Genomic DNA, 13,751 nt, shown 5'->3' with positions numbered 1-13,751 from the left:
TCTGCCAGGATAGAAGGGTATCATGTCTATGAACACAGGGTCTGGTTTACATCACAAGTCTGCCAATTAGGAGCTGTGTGACCCTGGGCAGCCTACTGTGCTGAAGTTTCATCATCTGTAAAATGAGGAGAATTTGGTTCCAGTCTGATAGGGAGAGTAATGTTCCCCCAAAGATATCTACATCCTAATCCCTAGAAACTGTGAATATTACTTTACATGGCAAAAAGGACTTTGCAGAAGTGATGAAGTCTTTTTTTTTTGAAACCGTTTTTCCTGAAATGTTGCAGATCAGTGAAGCAAATAGAAGGGTGACCGTCAAAGAAAATTGTCACTCTGGGCTCCTTTTTGACTGCAGCAGCTATGTGGAAGCAGCTGCAGCTTCGATAAGGGCCGTGAAGAGTCTTGAGATGGGGGTGTTAGCCTGTATTTCCCAGGCGGGTCCAATATAATCACAAGCATCCTTATAAGAAGGAGGCAGGAAGTCAAGTAGTGATAGGGTATGTAATAGGGAAGGCAGAGATTACAGGGGTATGAGGAAGGAATGATGAGCCAAGGAGGCCGATGGCCACTGGAAGCCAAAAAGGCAAGGAAATGATTTCTCCCAAGTCCCCAGAAATAAGCAGCCCGGCTGACACCCTGATTTTAGACTTCTGACCTGCAGAATTACGAAGGAATAAATCTGTGTTGTTTTAAGCCACTAAATTTGTGGGGATTTATTACAACAGCAATAGGAAGCTAATATACATCCTCAGTAAGTGTATCCAAAGCACTTAGGAAAGTGCCTGAGCTGCAAGGGAAGCCAGGAAAAATCTGTGTGTGTGGGGGGGTGTGTGTGTGTGTGTGAATAGCTATGTGCCTCGGTGAACTGTAAGGATTCAGTGAAGAAAGGAAGCCGAAGAGGTGGCTACTGAACTAACAGTGTCTGGCACAATTTCCTACTATAAAAGATGAGAAGTTTGGCACAGGTATCTTCCCTCCAGAATTTGAATAGATACAGGTTTTCCTGCTCTTCTTTCTTGTGCTGTTAATTTTACTCACTCTCTCTTGACTCCCTACTGTGTAAGATGGGAGCACCTATGTCCTCCTGCCCTTCCTCCCTCCTCCCCTTTTCAAGAAATCATTTTGTTTGTGTCCCATTCTGTAGACATACTTAAAGTGTCCTGGTTTTGTGTGTTGTTTATCTGTGAATTTCAAAACTTTAAAATCAGTAAAGTGTTTTTAAAAATGATGATTATGTAGACCTGGCTAGTGTGGCTCTGTGGGTTCAGCATCAGCCTGTGAAAGAAAAGGTTGCTAGTTTGATTCCGGGTTTGGACACTGTGCCTGGGTTGCGGGCCAGGTCCCCGGCAGGTCGGGGGCGCGTGAGAGGCAACCAGTGCTTCTCGCTCACATCAATGTTTCTCTCCCTCCCTCCCCTCTCTCTAAAAAGAAGTAAAATCTTCAAAAAAAAGTGCTTTTAAATTATGATTATGTAAACATTATTCTCCGCAGGGCTAACCAGCATTCTGAGACCCATGGAGAAGGAACTATATCTTATGGTTTAAATGCTGCTGCTTATGGGGAGATGTTTCAGGCCTCAAGTTCAAATGTACTTTCCTTACAGTCCCCCAAATACTCAGCCATGTTAAATTTTAATTAGCTTCATATTTGCAGCGTGCCTTTCTTAGACAACTTTTTGTTCCGCTGGCGCTTCTCATTGCTTTTCTCTTTTCTTTTTGAGAAAAGAAACACATGCCTTTTAAATCAGGTCATTAAAATCCTCCAGCTTCTTAATTACATTATTTGTTGAATGAAGCCCATTTTCTTCTTAAAAACATTCTTCTCCAAACCCTCTGACTTCCTGTTCTAATTTTGACTGATGTTTTTATGAACCCCTGGTATTTCTACTCATTGCACTCCTGGGTTAATTCCACTGTTTCATGAATCTGTTATCTTTCTCTTCCTTGGGTTTTGTGTCTGTTTTGCTGGAGAATATCTTCAAATAGCATTTTTAAGAGGAGTGCAGGAGGGAAAGCTTTCTGAGACTTTGCATGTCTGCAAACGTCTTTAATTTGCCCTTACGCTTGCTTACTGAGTGAGGAGATCAACCAGCGAGCTTTGCGTTAGGGTGTGTGAAAGGGGTGTAGATGGGCAAGCAGATGCTCCCTGCAACCCCGTTTCCACCCTGGGCCAAGGTAAGGAGGTATTTTCTCTAGACACCGACATTCTGAGTAGGAACCCTGTCCTTTTGAGAAAGGTCACTCAATTTCTTTGGAAAATATTTCTCTCTCATTTTTAGTCTCTCCCCCTTTCTATGTCTTCTTGGTGTGTGTGTTTGCAGGGGAGAGTTGGTGGCAGACACTGGTTTCTTATTCACTAAATAGGCTATTATTTGAATGTTTTCCAAACTTTGGTTATTCTCATGCCACCGTCTCAATTGTTGCCATATCTTCATATTACCTGTGTTAATATTTACTTATGGTAATATTTTTCTTTAAATGGACTCTCCTAGCCTTACACTGTATCTATAAAGTTGCAAGTTTGATGTTCTATTTATATCTCTTATTATTTACAACTATATAGTTATATTTCCTAGTCTATATTAAAATAAACAAGTAACTCTTAAGATAACAGAGTGTTTGTTATTTACCACTAAATATCATCCACAGCAGTGGTGCACATACCATACTTTGGGGAATATGTCTTTAATTGAATACTGTGTTAATTACCCTCGAATCAATTGCCTGAGCTTTTTCTGTGTACCTGTCAGTCTGGGCCTCCAAGGAGGTCTCCTTTAAATAGCTCTTCTCCTCCTCGGCCTGATTCTAACATGCTTAGAAATAAAGTAAAAGACTGATTAAGGAAGATAAAATACCATTTTTATTGTTGATGGTGTAAAGGGGGAGGCCTTGGCTTAGGGTAAGAGCTAAAGCATCTGCTAAGTGAACCTCTGTTACGGCCGTCACTGACCCCTGGAGGAGATGGTTTGGCTCGTTTCACACTCAGTGGCTCCCAGTCTCAGTTATGCCCCGCCCCCCTGCCCCCCCACTATGGTAGCCGGTGGCTGTGACAATCGACCTCGGGCTCAGGTGCACACTCAGAAAGCAGACAGTTCATATCTTGCACAGATTGCTCCAAATAATAGAAAATGAGGGACAACTACCCCTTGCATTTTCTGTGGCTAGTGGAAGCTTAATACTCACCCTAGACAAGGGCAGTTTAAGATGGAAAGATCTTAGGTCCATTCTCAACTGTGGATGTGGACTCAAAATCAATCACATCAAACTAAATACAGAAATATATTTTTTAAATGCATCATGACCAACTTGGGTTTTTTCCAGGAATGCAAGAATATTTCCACATTAGAAAATTGTCATGTCTCAACATTAACAGATTAAAAGACATAAAAATCCAATGATCATATAAAACAGATGGTGAGCCCTGGCTGGTGTGGCTCAGTGGATTGAGCGCTGGCCTGAGAACCAAGGGGTCACCGGTTTGAGTCCCTGTCAGGGCACATGCCTGGGTTGTGGGCCAGGTCCCCAGTGTGGGGTGTGTGAGAGGTAACTGCACACTGATCTTTCTCTATAAATAAATAAATAAATAAATAAATAAATAAATAAATAAATCGTTTAAAAAAACAGATGGAGAAAAAGCACTTGATAAAATTAAGCAGTTTACAAAAGTTCTTGGCAAACTAGGAATAGGAGGGAACTTTCTCAATGTGATATGTGATAAAGGGTATCTTTCTAAAACCTACAGTAAACATACCACTTAGTGATAAAACTAAAAGCAGTCCGTTTAATGTCAGAAACCTAAACAGATGTTCACTGTCTCTGGTTCTGTTCAAAGGTGTGTTGAATTCCCTAGCCTGTGCAATAAGAAAAAGAAAAAAAATGGTATAAACCAATGGAAAGGAAAAAAAACAAAATGAACATCCTGTATTTGAAGATCATGTGATTGTCTACCTAGAAAATTAAGAGATTCTACAGAAAAACTAGTAAAACTATTGAGAAGATTCACATTAAGAGACTAATTTCATGGGTCTGCTGCATTTCCGGATGCCTTGCAGAGACTCTAACTGCCCTTTTATGTTGGACTTCTTTTGTTTACAGTCTTTGCAAGGAGGTTTGTATGTCAACTAACTTCAGAACACGGAGTGTCTCCTTCTGGAGCAGAAGGCAGATTTGCTTACTGTCCAGCATGATGAAGGTGATGTGTCCCTCTGCAGCAAAGGTCTGGCACACCGGTGGTCCCCCACTGTGTGGGGTGGAGCCAGATGGGAGGAGATGGGCTCTGAGCCTCCAGCTTACTGTTGCCCTGGGCTTCTTAAATATCAGGGGCAGGCGTGTGGGCACTTCAGCCCATTTGTCCAAACCCTGTCTACTTACCCATCCGCCACAAACAGGCATCCCTGTCTTCGCCTTGGGATTAAGTGCGTGTGGCTTCGTGGTCCCCCAGAGAGGAACCCTAGGGAAATGACTGCTCTGGCCTTAGAAACAGGCTCTGGGCCCTTGGGTGAAGGGAATTCAAGATTCTGGGACCCAGACCATGGTTTGGAAGAGGGAAGAGGGAGGGAAGGGTTCAGGGTGGGCATTGACTTCTTAACCCACCTGCAAGTGAGGCACTATATGTCAACAAGGACAAAGCTCACACATCATATGGAACATAAAAGACAGAAAGATATGTACCATATAATAACATTAAATGAAGTTTTAAAACAGGCAAAACAATAAATACTATCAACTGTTCAAGGATACACACAAGAGGAGCAAAATTATACAAACTTGCATAGAAAGGACATCCACTTCTGGTAGTATGGTGGACAGGTACTCAGAAAGGCCCTCCCACTCCAAAAAAACCAGATGCTGCAAAAAATAAAAACAAACCCAAACAAAACCATAATTTAAACATTTTATTGCTGGCTTTCCAGGAAGTTAACTCTCTAAGGAGATGAAATAAAACAAAATTGTGAGCTGAACCCAGAGCTAGGAGGGGTGCACATTCAGAGGGGGGGCTTATCTAGCGGTAGATACCCAGCACAGCAATCAGGGGCACCGATGGAGCCAACAGCGAGTTGGGGGACCTGTGTCCGAAGTTCCTACACTGAACAGGGGCCCGGAAGTGTGTTAAAGTGGCTCCAGGGCAGTGGCTCTCCCTAGCTCTCAGATACAATGATCACTAAATTAAAAAAAAAAAAAAAATTGAAATCACCACCAACAGACCTAAAATAAAAGAACTTCTAAGTATGTACTTCTGAAAAAAGAAAGATGATTGAAGAAGACACGTCTGAGATGCGAGAATTGTTGAGAAAAGAAAATGATAAACTCGTAGACAAATCTAAACAATGTAGAATACGGCGATCACAACGGCAAATTTGCAGGCTACAGGGACAGACTGAAATGAATGCCAGGTGACGGGGAGCAGCCCCTGGCGTGAGAGCGCTCCATGGCTCTTGGGCGTTTGGAAGGAGGGTTGGGATGTTGAGGTCCGGCCTGGCTGAGCGTGCAATGTAAAACCTCAAGGGTAGCCGCTCTGAGAAGAGAGCCAGTGGAGTAGACTCAACGACTTCTAAATCACTAGACAGAAAGAGTGAAATAAGAAAACAGAAAGTCAGTCTACTTGTAAGAAAAGACAAAAAGCAGAGCAAAAGTGGGACAACTGAGAAGCAGAAGGTAAAATGGTACAGAGAACCAAATCATTGGTAACAACGATAAATTGACAATACACAGTTCCAAGTGAGATAGTCCAAAACACCTCTCCTCATTATTGATTGATGTTTCTAACTAAAAAATAAGAAAGCTATGGAAGATCTGAGCAACACAGTTAGCAAGCTTGATTTATTAACACAAGGAGAAGCCAACACCCATCACGCTCTTCCCGAGCACAATGGACAAACGTTGACCGGGCCTCCTATCAGGCCACAAGGCAAGTCTCACTGTCAGGAGTCAGTCGTGTACACCAGACTGTCTGAGCAAAAAGCAGTTAAGAACGCGTAGCAACAAACAATTTGTTCATGTGTGGAAATTCAATGACACACTTCTGGAAACAACCCAAATATTCATCAATAGCTGAACGGATAAGTAAGTTGTGTATTCATGCAAAGGGATACGACACACCAAAATAAATCACACACAAACAACTATTGTAACAGGCAACAAGACGGGAGAAACCCACACACGGAATGTTGAGTGAGAGACGTGAGAAAGAGTAAACTACTCTGTACTTTCACTTGCACGAAATTCAAAAGCAGGCAAAATCGTTCCGTGGTGATAACAGTCAGAATGGTGGTTATCTCTGAGACGATTATTAATTGGGATGCTGAAAACTTCTGTATCGTACTCTAACATAGGAAATAAAAGAGAACAATGAAATAAACCCAATGAATGCAGGACAAAGAAATGATGAAGATAAGAACAAAATTTTTTTAAAACGAAAACAAAGATACAGTTGAGAGAATTAATGAAGCAAAAAGTTAGTTCTTAGAAAAGACTAATAAAAATAGTCAAACCCCTCAGGTTGATTTACATAAAAATAGAAGAGGCACGGGTAAGTGGATATTTAGAGTGAAAAGGAGCCCTGGCCGGGTGGGTCAGCCGATTGGAACGTTGTCCTGTACACTGTATGCTCGGATGAGGATTAAAACAAACAAAAAAAAGAATGAAAAGAATATGCTAACTACAGATCCAGGAGAGATTTAAAAGACAAAAACAGAACAATCAGAACACCTATTTCTTTAGTGTTCTAATTCATTTCTCATTTCCTTTTATTAAGTCAGTTTGTGTAAGTCACACTTCCCATTGCATCTTTATGTTCAGATTTGTTTCCATAACGTTACTTGTTACGGTGAAAAAGAAATCTTCTATAGTTAACTCTCTCTCAATTATTTTTTAGGGCCTTCTCTCTTTTGTCTTAGTCTTGCTAGAAAGGTATCTATTTTTTTAAGTCATTTGTTTTATTCGTCATCTGCATTGTTTCTTTGTTTTCTGTTTTATTGACTTTTATCTTTATCATTTCCTGTTATTTGGGGGAGGGTGTTGTGATGTTGCCTTTTGCTCATTTCCTAAATTGGGTGCTCAATAGATTAATTATTACTTTCATTGTCAACCAATTCCTAATATTTTCTTTGTCTTATTAAAATATTCGGAGGTATGACTTTGGTTTTCAGACATAAGGTTGTCTTCTTGTTGTAGTTTTCTCATTTTGTTGTATTGTGCTCACTGAAGGTGGCCTTTATAATATAAATTCTTCATCCTGCTGCCAGATTTGCTTCATGACTTAGTATGTGATCAGTTTTTATAAATGTCCCCTTATTGCATGAAAAGATGTCAATTTTATGATTGTTTGATCAAGTTTCTTAATTGTGTTACCAAATATTCTACATAGTTACTAATTTTATGACTGCTTTGTTTAGTAACTATGGAAAGAGGAAGGATAAAATCCTCAGGAGGACTACGGATTTATTCATCTTTCTTTGAAATTGTCTCGAGTTTTGCTTTTATCAGGAGTCATCAAACTATGGCCCACTCTTTGTTTTTATAAATGAAGTTTTATTGGAACACAGCCATGTTCTCTTGTTAATGTATTACTTATGGCTGCTTTCTCACTACAAGAGCAGAGCCGAGTAGCTGAGACAGAGACCGCATGGCCTGCAAAGTCTAACGTATTTGCTATCTGTCCTTTCATAGGAAATGAGTGCTGACTCTGCCTTATATAATCTGAAGGCTTTGCTGCCTGTTGTTAGGTTCAAAGTTTAGAATCATCTCTCCCTGGTAACATTTTCCTTGTTAATCATTATGTAATGATCTTCTTATCTGTAATGATGCATTTTGACTTAAAGGCCATTTTATCCATTTGGACGTGCCTGTTAGGAATGTATTTAGCTGCAAGTAACAAAACACAACTACAGTGGCTGAGACAAATTGGGGTGTTTTCTGTAAATAACTGAAGTCAGGCCGCTATTGGTATTGTTTTAGCTGCTCTGTGATGCCATCAGGTGCTCAGGTTTGCTCTGTTTCCTCAGCATTAGCTGGTGGGAATTCAAATCACGTTTGTCATGTCAAGATTACAAAAGGCTGCCCTCACTGGTGTGGCTCAGTTTGTTGGGTGTCATCCCACAAAGCGCAAGGTCACGGGTTCAACTCCCAGTCAGGGCACATGCCTGGGTTGCAGGTCCAGTCCTTGGTCCAGGCACATACGTGAGGCAACCGATGCGACCAATCAATGTTTCTGTCTCACATCAATGTTTCTCTCCCCATCTTCCTCCCTCCATTCCCCTCTCTCTAAAAATAAGTAAATAAAATCTTTTAAAAAATAGATTACAAAAGGCTGCCGCACCTTCAGGCATTGTATCCCTGGACCATGCAGAAGAAAGGAAAAAGGAAGGGAACACATCTCAGAAGCTTTCCCTCTACACCTCAGTTTCCAGAACTGGAACACATGAGCTCCTTTTCCCTAATTACTGACCAAGAGAAACGAGATTCCACAGTGGGCTTGGGCCAGATCCTGAGTCATCCTTTGGGGCTGGTACTTTCACATTACAAGAAATAAACTGGGGCAGGGGTATAGCCACTCCTCCTGGGACCAACAGAGTTCTGCCTACTGACTGAAAAAAAAAAAATCAGGATTCTGTAGCAAAGTGCAAAAGGCCTGGGGCCTGCTGGTGGTCAGACGATGCAAAGTGTCTATCATACCTAGGATATCTCTTGTCATATTTTTACTCTCAGGTCTGCCATGTATTTGTTTTAGGTGTGTCGCTCATGAACAGCATACAGCTGGACCGTGTGTTTTCATGCATGCTGATGACCTATTAACTGGTGAAATCAGCCCATCTCCAGTTCTTGTGTGATTACCAGCATTTACAATTTCATTTATAAATCTTGTTTTGTGTTTTCACGTACCTGTGTGTTATCAATAATTATAGATAGCTGTGTAACAAATTACCCCCAGACTTAACCGCTCAAAACAATAAATGTTCACTATTCCACACAATTTCTCTGGGTCAGGGGTCTGGAGGCCACACAACTAGGTGATTCTGGCTCAGACTATCTGGCAGACTGTGGTCAAGCTGTCGGCCAGGGCTGCAGCCATCTAAGGGTCTGCTGAAGGTCTGCTTCCAAGTTCTCTCTCATGGCTAGAGGCAGGAGGCTTCGGTTCCTTGACACATGGGCTTCTCCGTTGGGCCACTCATGACATATTTTCCTCAGAGTGAGTGACCTGAGAGAGAGAGAGAAAGGGAACCCACAGGTCTTCTCGAATAGGCTTGCCAGATTTAGCTAATAAAAGTACAGGATGCCCAGTTGAATCTAAGTTTCAGATCATTTAATATTTGCATGGGACCTACTTATACTAAAAAATTATTCATCACTTATTCAAAATTCAAATTTGTCTGGGCTTCCTTATTTTATCTGGCAACCTTATTTTATAACCTAACTTTGGAAGCAAAACTGGCTACCTAGTTTGCGGGGCTCCTTACTAAAAAATGGTTAGGAATTTCAAGTCATTGAGAACAGAGCATTAAACAAACGTGGAACCGTTTTGAGGGTGGCATTGTATGGGAGAGTGCGGGCTGCCTTCCCAGACAGCCAGCCCTGCTCAGAAAAGGCATACCCTCCCTTCTACCATACTTTCCATATTCTATTGTACTGAAGCAAGTCACATTATGGGAAGGGACTGCTGGATGGCGTGGGTCCCCGGAGGCAGACAGCACCGGGGCCATCTTGGAAAGTGGCCACAGCACCCAGATTTCCTTCGCTTCTTTTCTCATTTTCTGCCTGCAGGTAGACTGATTGGACTGTCTTTATTCCTTTTGTTTCCTCTCTACTGGTTTAGATTACGTTGTATTTCTGTTCTGTCATCAGTGGTCTTTCAGTTTTTAACACCCTTCATTTAACAATGTCTCAGGGTAATCAATAGCCTCCTCTAGAACAACCAAGGAGCTTGGAATGCTTCTGAACACAGGTGGCAGCTTCCTGCCTATAATGTGATTGATGTCCAGTGTTTAGTCTTCCTTGTTTATTTTATTCACCCAAATCTGTCTTTACATTTTTTAAATAATGTCCATGCTTCTCTGAATTTCCCTTGCTTAGTTTCTTTTCCTCTCCTCTTCGTTTTGAAAGTTACTTCTTCCTTCTGGGTCGATTTCTCGAGTTTTTTGTAGCATCTTAATCTGAGATGTTGCCAGAACCAAAGGCCCCTATGGTGTTTTTTAGTAATTTAAAAATATATATATTTGTTGCATCTCCAGTCATGTTTTTCTTTTTGTTTCCAATAGTGTGTATTTTTGCCAGTGATTTGTTTCTTTATTAAGGCTTTAAAAAGAATTAATTCCACTTTTTGTTGCTTTTGTACCATTACTTCCTGCTTCATCTTTATTATTCTTCGACACTCTTTGGTTTTTCTGATGGTCTCTTCCTCAAGTCTTGAGTTGGATGCTTAATTCAGTTGTTGCCAATCCTTCCTATTTCTAATAAATACATTTCAGGCTATCATTTTCTCTCCAGGTTCCACTTTAGCTTATTGTTTTTCAGTTTTAAATACCTTATAATTTCCATGATAATGTTCTCCTCAGCCCATAAATTATTTAGAAATGTGTTTTTAAGTTAACAAACATATTGAATTTCTTTGGCCAACTTTTTATTGTTTCTAATTTTATTATTTTGGGATTAGCGAATGTGACCGAATGATATGGATGTGTGAAAAACTCTTTGTCTTCCTAATGGCCTTGCATGTGGTGTTTTTTAAAAATGTTATACATGAATTTGAAAACATTGGGTAACTCGAGTAATGGATTTGCGACTTGGTTTTAAGAAAGTTTAATTAAAACTTCCCACTTTGTTTATAGATTCCGGACTTTCTCTTTGCAGTTCTGCCAGATTTGCTTTATATGTTCCAGCAAAACAAACATAAGTGCATAATACACATAAGTTCACGATTATTCTGTCTTCTGGGCAGATGTTTCCTTGTGAGTGCATCGTAAGGGCTGGGTGGACCGCCGTTACACAAGACCCTCAAAAGCAGCGGTGTAGGTAAGAAAGACGTCTATTTCGTGTTCATGCAGAAGTCTCCAGCCACAGTTCACCTGCGTTTGGTAAATGGGGAGCCCAGCAGGAGATGAGAGTGAGGAGGTTGGGATAGTTTATCCCCAGATCCTTCACCGTGAGGTCACTTCTGCTCTCCAGGGCCCTCCCCATCAGAGTTTTGGTCGCCTTTGGAAGGCCCAGGGGAGCGAGAGCTCTGCCGCTGCTGGCCCCAGTGTGCTGCCCTGTCTCTCGTGACCCCCCCTGCCCCCTGTTTTGGTATTAGTCCTTTTGAAAATAAACTCTGCCTAAACTCTCATTAGAGCACGCCATCTGTTTCCTGTTGGGATCCTGCTTGATACAGGCTGGCATTGTGTTTTTAAAAGTCACTGATTCTGAATGCCTTCGGGCAAATGTGCACTCTCCCATACAAGCTGGACTCAGGCCCCACCACCTCCTCTTCTGACACTCCTGGCTCCCTCTTGGATCTGCTTTGTGTCAAAGGCAGCTGAGGCGGACGTGGCAGAGACCCTGGGTAAACAGCCCCGGGCTAAGACAGCCAACCACCCAGGTCCCCATCCTGCCATGATGAAAGGAGCTCCTCTGTCCACCAGCGACACACCCCTTGTCCATCTCCACCCAGGATCAGCTTGGCCCCTGGTCCAACTGCCAGAGCTGCCTCTCTCTGGACAAACTGAACAGCTTGGGGTCATGGAGACTCACCTTTGTCTGAAGATGCTTTGCTTCCTGCTTTTCAGATGGGTTATTACTCCTACCTAGTGCCGTCACCTTCTGCAAGACCCAGCGTTAGCCTGGGCCTTTAAGGAGACTTTGCACATCTCTGCTCTGATTCATTAGCTACCAACTTCTTCGTCTAACTCTCTGGTGGGCCCAGCTCGTTTCCCTTATTTCCTCCTTCTTAGGAAAGTCCTCAGTCTGGGGCACGCAGAGGCAGCACGCGGAGATCACTGTTCTCATTGTATAGACTGGGAAACCGAGGTCCAGGGTGGCCAGGGAGCCCAGTGGAGCTGGAACTTGAGCCTGGCCGTGTCTGGCTCTGCGCTGGGGGATTGCCGAGGGAGGTGTGTGCATGCTGGGGGGAGAGAGCAGAGCCTGAGTGGAGGCATGAATGAAGGACTGTGCCACAAGTGAGGGGAACCTCACAGCCAAATTGGGACCCTCTCCTGGCCAGGCTGGGGCGCACCACCTGGGTGAGGAGTTCAAGGGGCAGGGCGGGGCGGGGGGGGCGCAGCAACCAGCTGGGCTCTCGCTCGGTTCAACAGATTGAGATCTACTCCCAGTTCTGCTCCTTCCTGCTTAGTCCCCGTGGGCCAGTGTCCAGGCCTCACGGAGAAGTTATGAGGACTTACCAGGAATGTGTGTAAAACACACAGTCCGCCCTGGCTGGTGTGGCTCAGTGGACTGAGTGCCAGCCTGCAAACTGAAAGGTAGCTGGTTCGATTTGCTGTTAGGGCACATGCCTGGGTTGCAGGCCAAACCCCCACTTGGGGGTGTATGAGAGGCAACCAATCAATGTTTCTCTCCCTCTCTTTCTTCCTCTCTTCTTCTCTAAATAAATAAATAAATAAATAAATAAATAAATAAATAAAATCATTTTTTAAAAGAACTCGCAGTCCACAGTGGCTGCTCAGAGCTGGGACTCTGCACAGGTCCCTTTTCTTCCCTGCTTCTCTAGGCTGTGGCAGGTGAGGATTCAGCCACCAGGGGGCCCTGCTGCCAAGATTGACAGCGCCTCTGGGCCCTGCATGCGTGCACCCATTCATTCACTTGTTCCTCCACTCTCCCCACAAACAGCTCCTGTGTCTCTTCCAGGCCAGTAGCATCTTGGGTAATACTGAGAGCAGAGTCCTGTTCTCAAAAAGCCTGCAGTCAGCAAGGGGTACTGTGGTGGAGCCAGTGGGCGGGGCGGGGCTCAGAGGATGGACAATGGCTGTACTGGGATGTCAGGAAGGCTTCTCCTGGAGGAGGACTTTGAACCTGACCGTATAGGATGAGCAGTTTGGGCTCCCACTCTGCAGACTCTGACATCTCCCCGAAGCCCAAGCCCACTTGAGTGTTCATAACTCCCCCTCCCTCCCAGACCACCAGCTTCTGTGAGCCCCAAATTTCAGGATCCGGCTGTCCGTGCACAGAGTTGGAGGCCAGAGAGCCTGCCTGGGTACCAGACGAAGAGGGAATGTGTGTGCACCTGGACACAGTTCAGGGAAAGCCAGGCTTTGGAGCCTGACAGCTGAGGGTCCCCACCACCATCTAGCAATGTGTTCCAGAGCAAGTCGCTTCCCTTTCCCTTTCCCTCACCCCCACCCCCCAGCTTCAGTTTCCTCCCTGTGAAAAAAGGGTAATACTAGCCCTTAGCTAGAGTGCGTACCTTCAGGATGGCTCCCTCGGCACTCATCTCTCTGATCTACAAGCAACATATCCTGTTAAGCACCTCACAGCATCCCCTGGTGGGGACCGTGCTGTGTGCCGGCAGCAGAATACTCCCCTGCAAGTGTTGCTCAGACTCCGCTTGGCGGCGCTTTAGGAAGACTGGCCACAGAGTTTTCACAGAGTGGGTGGCATTCTAGAAAAGTTGTCTCCCAGGGCTCAGAAGGGAATTATCAGGGAGAAGTTGAGGAGGAACCCTTCACTATGTTTTAAAGATTTTATTTATTTATTTTTACAGAGAGGGGAAGAGAAGGAGAAAGAGGGGGGAGAGAAACATCAGTGTGAGAGAAACATAAACAACATGGA

At 43.5% G+C, this 13,751-nt stretch overlaps 1 non-coding gene across 1 annotated transcript; it reads right to left on the bottom strand.

Annotated features, from left to right (window-relative positions):
• Nucleotides 1–262: 262 nt before the first annotated feature.
• Nucleotides 263–395, bottom strand: LOC112299711 (small nucleolar RNA SNORA16B/SNORA16A family). Its single transcript, XR_002974301.2, has one exon. It is a non-coding gene; the product is annotated as a small nucleolar RNA SNORA16B/SNORA16A family (small nucleolar RNA).
• Nucleotides 396–13,751: the final 13,356 nt, after the last annotated feature.

The sequence above is a fragment of the Desmodus rotundus genome, chromosome 3 (assembly GCF_022682495.2).
Source record: "Desmodus rotundus isolate HL8 chromosome 3, HLdesRot8A.1, whole genome shotgun sequence".
Taxonomy (NCBI): Eukaryota; Metazoa; Chordata; class Mammalia; order Chiroptera; family Phyllostomidae; genus Desmodus; species Desmodus rotundus.
The sequence above is the reverse complement of the archived record's forward strand: the minus strand, read 5'-3'. Positions and strand labels throughout refer to the sequence as shown.